Here is an 8,201-nt window from a genome sequence, read left to right as displayed (position 1 = left end):
GTTACCGAAAGTAACTTGTGACAATATTTTATCCAGGCGACGATATAACATTTAGCTAAAATATGCATTTGTAGGAGTCGATAAGGTTTAGGAGTAGAATGTACGTGTGCTTTTACTTTCGTATCTAGCTTTAAGTCATAGTTTAAGTAACTTGTTTGTAACTAAGTAATATTAGTTGGCAACCCTAGCTTTTAGACTAGTACGATAACTCGTTGAACTAGCGATTAAGACTCGTTGTAAAGGACCCGCCATTTTCAGAATAAAAAAAAAGAGATTCATTCGATTTTTGCCAGCGAACACTTCGGACTTTCTTTTATTTTGTCACTTTGCCTTCTGCATATTTAACATCTAAATAAGTTATAATTGGCATTATTCTCGCAGTTGGAGTATACAGGTATATACATACAAGTATACCCAAATTAGCGCGTTGAGCTTGTATATTTATCTCTCTCTAACGCATTAATTCTATATACGTCAGCACCAAGCCCGACAAAGTTATGTCTGTATTTAATAATGGCTCTATAACAAAATATTCATGTATTCGTAGATTTTTATTTACTTCATTTATACATTAGTATTGATATGTTTTTTTTATTGAGGAATAAATATTTAATAAAAAACTATTTCATTTAAGCTTAACCAACTTTGTTGCCCGGTGCTAATTTTGGAACGCTTATGAAATATTTTCATAGACAGTAAATGCAACCTGGGTCATCATTAATGAGCTGAAAAACCAAACATAAAAAAATATTCCATCTGAACCATATTCCCAAAAAATTATAAAGCAAAACAAAAACAATTTTTCCAATTTATGCACTGTTATTTTTATTATTGCAGTACAGTTTCGCAGCTCCTCAAACATTTTCCACATTATGCTTTTAAAGCTAGTAGTTTCCGACCCCATTTGCTCGTTTTTTTTTCAGTTCTGAATTTAGGCTAGGTTTCATGGAACTTACTGTGGGTGCAAACAGACCACATTTTGTAAATATGTACATATGTATACACTTCAACTGAATTGTGATATTAATTTTATTTTATAATGAAAAATGAATTTAATGTTCAATTTTTTAAGTTTACTAAATGTAAGACAATTTTTAATTTTCTTTATATATTGTCACTGCTTTAGTTTTAATTATTTTTAGTTAAGCTTGTAGAGGTGAAAATAGGCCTCCTGGGGAACCGAGCACCTTAAAAAAAAAATCGGTAACGCACCGGGTCGGAAACTACTAGCTTTAAAAGCATAATGTGGAAAATGTTTGAGGAGCTGCGAAACTGTACTGCAATAATAAAAATAACAGTGCATAAATTGGAAAAATTGTTTTTGTTTTGCTTTATAATATTTTGGGAATATTGGTTCAGATGGAATATTTTTTTATGTTTGGGTTTTCAGCTCATTAATGATGCACCCAGGCTTGCATTTACTGTCTATGAAAATATTTCATCAAGCGTTCCAAAATTAGCACCGAGCAACAAAGTTGGTTAAGCTTAAATGAAATAGTTTTTTATTAAATATTTATTCCTCAATCAATATCAATATCAATACTAATGTATGAAATGAAGTAAATAAAAATCTACGAATACATGAATATTTTGTTATAGAACCATTATTAAATACAGACATAACTTTGTCGGGCATTGGTGCTGACGTATATAGAATTAATGCGTTAGAGAGAGATAAATATACAAGCTCAACGCGCTAATTTAAGTATACTATATACCTGCTACTCGTCTGGCATATACTCCAACTGCGAGAATAATGACAATTATAACTTATTTAGATGTTAAATATGCAGAAGGCAAAATGACAAAATAAAAGAAAGTCCGAAGTGTTCGCTGGCAAAAATCGAATGAATCTCTTTTTTTTTTTATTCTGAAAATGGCGGGTCCTTTACAACGAGTCTTAATCGCTAGTTGCAACGAGTTATCGATACTAGTCTTAAAAGCTAGGGTTGCCAACTAATATTACTTTAGTTACAAACAAGTTACTTAAACTATGCATTCCTCGGTCTCCTTGGCGTGGGGATGAGGCTTAAGTGGTGACATTGGGGCCATGAGGGGCTTCTATGTCAGCATGAACTAAGAGGGAGGCTCCGCATGAGAACCTGCGTAAGACACGAACTTACACAGTTTCCTATGTGGAGATTACCGTACCGACGATTACTCCTGCCCTCATCCCTCCTTATTTCTCCGATCCCAACAACCCAACTCCTCCCCCTAATCCAGGGTGTTATGCGACACCGTGCCCATTGGATGGTTTGCAGCCAGGGGGTTTACCAGACCGGCTGTGGTGGCCTTGCCGCGGCATAGGGCGCTGCCGTGGTGGACCGTTAATTTCCCCTTAAATTGCTTAGACCACCGCGCCCGCCTCGTCGGGCAGGTGGTCGTACGAACAAGATGAATACAAACCAAAATAAAACAAAAACAATAACAAAAATGGTCAAATGAGTGATCAGCACGCCCGAACGCTCGAGTGGGCCAAAAAGGGAGGTAGCCGATGGCGCGAATGCGCTGTCGACTATAAAGCGGCAGAGATCACGGGAGGGGGAAACCACGACCGTGAAAAGGTATCGTACGGGGCCGGCTCCCACGTTTAGCGAAATCGCTAATCTTGCCGGGTCAGTGGAGTTAGGGGTCATGGACCGCAGCAGGGAAGACGGCGCCATCACTCACGAAGAGTGGAAGCGTGTGGCGGCCGCCATGCCGGCGGTATTTATGAGGGTGGTCAGGGGGAATACAGGGCCACCACCTAGGTGTGAGAGTGCCTGTTGGCACCATGGGCTGCATAAGCTCACGAGGTGCGCCGATGAGCGGTCGGCAGCCTTATACAAGGAGGCAGTCTCCCTGGTGGGGGAGGTTTGGAAGGGTGCCGATCTAGTGGCCGTGGACAAGGCGGATCTTCCGATGCGTCCACGGGCTCGGGTATGGCTCCCTACTGAGCTTACCTCTCCAGAGGAGATCGAAGGAATACTTCGGTACTGTAATCCTTCTCTCCCGACGCATAACTGGAGGGTTATCTGGCTGGAGAGGACCGAGGAATCTTACCGGCAAGCGCCCATACTGCTGAATGCAGAGTCCCTCGGTGCTCTCGGCGATACAAAGGGGGTCATATACTATGGCTTCGAGAAGGTGGTTCTACGGATTCTACCGACCGAAGCCAAAGCAGATGACCCTCTGCCTCCAGCTACTTCGGAGGGAGAAAGAGAGGCCATTGACTCCGCCAGCATGGAGTTGGGAGACTCGGCTCAATCGGATGCTAAGAGCATTGGGGGCGGCTCCTCTGCCGGGGCGTCCGTCTTCAGTCTCGAGAGGCTGTTCGGTGGGGTCGATGTCCGCGGTGAGAGCGCGGAACCAGCGCTCATGGAGGATATTCTGGAGAATGAAGATTCTGCAGATTAATCTCCAACATTCCAAGGCGGCATCCGCCAATCTTTTGCTCCACCTTGAGCAAGGTGGGGCTGACGTGGTTCTGATACAGGAGCCATGGCTGAGCAGTAATGGTATCTCTGGAATCAGAACAAGGAACTACAAGCTGATAGCGGCGAACAACGTAGGTAGAACTAGGGCCTGTTTGCTTATCAGAGGTGAACTAAAAGCTTTTATTTTGCATAATTTCAGCAATGAGGATGTGGTTACAATTAGGCTGGAACGAGAGGCTGGAGAACTCTGGCTCATATCCGCCTACATGCCGCACGATGACGAGGTGGAGCCACCTCCAACGCTGCTGAGGAGCGCTCTAGCGGAAGCCAAGCGACGGAAAGCTGGCGTGATCTTGGGGTCTGATGCGAACTCGAGGCACTCAGTTTGGGGCAGCTCGGATACAAACTTGCGAGGTGAGTCACTTTTTGAGTTTATTCTAAGTGAAAACTTACATATCTGTAACAGGGGGAATTCCCCTACGTTTATAACTGCTGCCAGGGAGGAGGTTCTTGACCTCACACTGGCTTCATCTGAGACAGCACCTCTGATCTCGGATTGGAGGGTTCTGAGCGAACACTCTTTTTCGGATCATAGGTATATTCAATTCTCTTTGGACGAAACGCGTCCACGTAGCAAGCCCTTCAGGAACCTGAGGAGCACGAACTGGGATCTGTATAACAGGAACCTTCGCGGAGTGCTCCCTGATGCGCCAGAACCAAATTCTGTGCAGTCGGTAGACTCGCTGGAGGAGCTTGTTGAAGTTTTCAAATCTGCGTGCAGGGAAGCTCTTGAAAGCGCATGTCCACTACAATTTCAGAAAGGTAGAGGGAAACCCCTTTGGTGGACTGTGGAGCTCTCTGAGTTAAGAGCGTCGAGCAGAGGACTTTTCAATAGGGCCCGTAGGAGTAAGTTGTCTTCTGATTGGGAACTCTATAAGGTTGGACTAGGAATCTACAAGTCCGAAATAAGAAAGGCTAAAAAGATTTCATGGAGGTCTTTCTGCGAAAACGTTGAAGGGTGTCATGAATCTTCGAGATTTAGGCGTATTCTCGCTAGGAGTCCTGCTCCGCTGGGTTACTTGAGGGATGAGGCAGGTCACTGGACTATGAGTGGCGAGGAGTCGCTTAGGCTGCTCCTGGACACTCACTTTCCTTCCGATCCCTTCCCTGAGGAGATCTCCTTAGGGGAAGTGTGCGGAGACTGTGCTGCTGTTTCTGACCTCCTGGATGAGCGCCGCCTGGCGTGGGCGATCAATTCGTTCGAACCCTTTAAATCCCCAGGACCTGATGGCATCATACCTGCGCAGCTGCAAAAGGCGGCGGAGGTGTCGCGCCGTTGGTTGGCCCCAATCTACGCGAGCTGCGTTAGATACGGGTACATTCCCAGGGGCTGGAGGGTCGTCAAGGTGGTGTTCATCCCGAAGGCCGGAAGGAGCTCTCATGTTGCCCCCAAGGACTTTAGGCCAATCAGTCTTTCATCGTTTCTGCTGAAGACGTTGGAGAGGCTGGTTGATATGCACATAAGGAGCATGATTCCTCGGGATCGCCTGTCTAGAGCTCAGCATGCTTACTGTAAAGGACGGTCGGTCGATACTGCTCTGCATACAATTGTGAGGTGTATAGAGGAAGCCTTCACTCACAAGGACTTTGCCGTAGGAGCCTTCCTCGATATCGAGGGGGCTTTTAATAATGTCCTGCCGGACGCAATAGTTAAGTCGCTAGATAAGCTTGGGGTTGAGGTCAGTCTCATTAGGCTCATCGAAAGCTTGCTGCGTGACAGAACTGTCATGGCCGTCTGGGGTAGCGCCTGCTTGTCTCGCATGGTGAGCAGGGGCACCCCGCAGGGAGGGGTTCTCTCACCCCTTCTCTGGGTCGTCGTGGTGAATGAGCTACTAGTGGAGCTGGAGAGACACGGCTGTCGGGTAATTGCCTATGCAGACGATGTGGCGCTCCTAGTTAAAGGTAAATACCTGAACACTCTGTATGAACTGACCCAACGGTACATTAACATAGTTATTAACTGGGCGGCCAAAAGTGGTCTTGCCGTAAACCCCAGTAAGACAGAGCTGGTCTTATTCACAAAAAAATATAAAATCCCCGCCGCTGCTCTTCCCTCGGTTGGAGGTCTGCGCTTACAGCTGTCTGACAGGGTCAAGTACTTGGGCTTGATCCTGGACAGGAAGTTGTCGTGGGTACCAAACATCGAGGAAAGGGCAAGAAAGGCATCAGTGGCCTTATATTGCAGTAGGGGAGCTATTGGTAAGAGATGGGGCATCTCCCCTAAAGTTGTCTATTGGCTATACGAGACCGTAGTCAAGCCAATTATGTTCTATGGGGCCCTAGTCTGGTGGAACTCACTGGAAAAGGCTACACTAGCTAGGCAGCTGGAGCGAGTACAACGGGCTGCTTTAATTGGTATTAGTGGGGCACTGCGAACCGCCCCCACATTAGCACTGAACGCAATGCTAAACGTATTAGACTCAGGGAGTCCGATTGGTTGATCAACTTATGGACTGGACACTTTGGAGTTCTAGGAGGTTTCGGCTTCATCCCCGATCGTACAGATTACTGCACCACCGTTACGGCTCCTAGGAGCTTCTTCTCTGTCCATTTTCCCTCAAGGGATGAGTGGGTCGGGCGGGACTTCTGGAGGAGGGGTGCAGTGAACTTCTTTACGGATGGATCGAAACTGGATGGCAGGGTTGGTGGAGGGGTCTTCTGTCGAGAGCTTTCCATCAGCTTTTCAGGCTCCCGGACTTCTGTAGTGTATTCCAGGCCGAAGTAGCTGCTATCAAGGAGGCGGTGGATTCACTGCTAAGGAGCGTTATAACCGTCAGGGAAGTGAGCGCATATTCTGATAGCCAGGCGGCTATCAGGGCTTTGAGTTCGTTAGAGGTGCGCTCTAACCTGGTTAAAGAATGTCTTCTCTCTCTCTCAGCCGCGTCGGAATACTTCGGCATTAGGCTTATTTGGGTTCCGGGACACAGCGACATTGGCGGGAACTGCGGGGCTGACGAGCTGGCGAGGGAAGGAACCCGTGAAACGTTACTACCGAATAAAGAGCGGCTGGGGGTGCCATTGATCGCTTGCGGTTCGCTCTTGGATAAATGGGCCTCATGTCAGCTCAGCGAACGCTGGGCGAATACCATGACATTGGTCGAGGGTGGACCGGGGGCGATCGAGGGCACTCCTCACACTCACAAAGCCACAGCTATTACTTCTGGTGGGGGTTTTAACGGGTCACTGTCCTATCGGTATCCACGCAGTTAGGCTGAAAATTCTGCCGGACCCTTTGTGTCGCTGTTGCCTGGAAGATGACGAGGTAGAATCACCTCAACACTACCTTCTTAGGTGCCCAGCGTTTGCGAGGCTAAAGTTAAAGTACTTTGGCTCTCACTTTCTAAACAGCCCCGAGGAGCTCTGGGGCATTGAGATCAGCCGTATTAGTAAATACATAATTGGCTCGGAGTGTTTTAACGATAAAGTTTAGGAGGCCTTTCCAAATTACGGTATCACAAAGGACAATCTTACATTGTCTAAGTGAGCTCCGGTTACACGGGGCTGCCACCTTACCTAACCTAACTTACTTAAACTATGACTTAAAGCTAGATACGAAAGTAAAAGCACACGTACATTCTACTCCTAAACCTTATCGACTCCTACAAATGCATATTTTAGCTAAATGTTATATCGTCGCCTGGATAAAATATTGTCACAAGTTACTTTCGGTAACTCACGATTGAAGTTTGGAATGCATTTTCTCAGAAACACGACTACAGATCTTCTCCAAAGTGTCGGAGAATGCTATGTACTAGTTCACGAAATTCTTAAATTATCTTATTTTTTTAGTTTAGTGTCAACCATTTATAAGTTTAATAAAATTTTGTAGTATACGACATTTGTCAAAAAATTTGCCAAAATGTGATAACAATTTTTTTTAAATTAACTATGCTTTTTACTAATCAGCCTAATCGTGAGTTTCGCCCGAACAAAATTTCGCCAACAATTTTTTCATCCACCTGTAGTGAATACACGCAAACGAAAAGTGAAAAAGTTAGCCGGTACTAGAAAATGAAACTCATGATAAACCTGAATATGTCGGAAACTAAAGAAGATCAGGTAACTCTATTTGAAAGATCTTGATTAGTTTAGTACGACAGCAATACTAACGCAATTTGTACCAAATAGCCGAAAACATTTTAGTCAATTACTCGGAAACTAAAGAAGATATCCAAAAACCACAAGATGACGCTTCCGGCAATTTTCCATCCAAGCGACGATATTTGAATGTTAATCGTATATTTTCGAGCCTGTATGTAAATTTTCGGGAGAAGGGTTAAAAGGTATATTCATCTGCTGAAAAGATATTTTCGCAGATTCGCAATTTATTTGAAATAAATCTATCGGCCCTATCTCCAATTCCATGGGAATAAATCTCTCCAGTGCTTAAATAATTTTCACCACATTAAATAGCTGCACAACACCCGAATTGCCGAAAAAGCGTTGCTTGCAACACTAGTTTGTTTTCTATACTGTGGTTTCATGATTCAATCATGCTGTGGTTTGTTTCTCAGTTGTGGTGCTCACAGTTCGTTCCAAATTATGTCTGAAAATGTAGACGTCTATATTTTGAGACATCTTTAGCATCAAACTGTGAGCACCCCTTTCTAGCAGTCGTCGCAAAATCGTCTCAAAACTTTGCTGGTGTTGCCAGACATTTCCTCTTTGCGTGCATTTTTTATATATCGCCTTTCGATTTTGTTTCTGAAAAATTGTAATTATTTA

This window comes from Rhagoletis zephyria, unplaced genomic scaffold (assembly GCF_001687245.7).
Source record: "Rhagoletis zephyria isolate East Lansing unplaced genomic scaffold, Rhagoletis_zephyria_1.1 Rzeph_scaffold_01273, whole genome shotgun sequence".
NCBI classification, from domain to species: Eukaryota; Metazoa; Arthropoda; class Insecta; order Diptera; family Tephritidae; genus Rhagoletis; species Rhagoletis zephyria.
Note: the sequence above shows the minus strand (reverse complement) of the source record.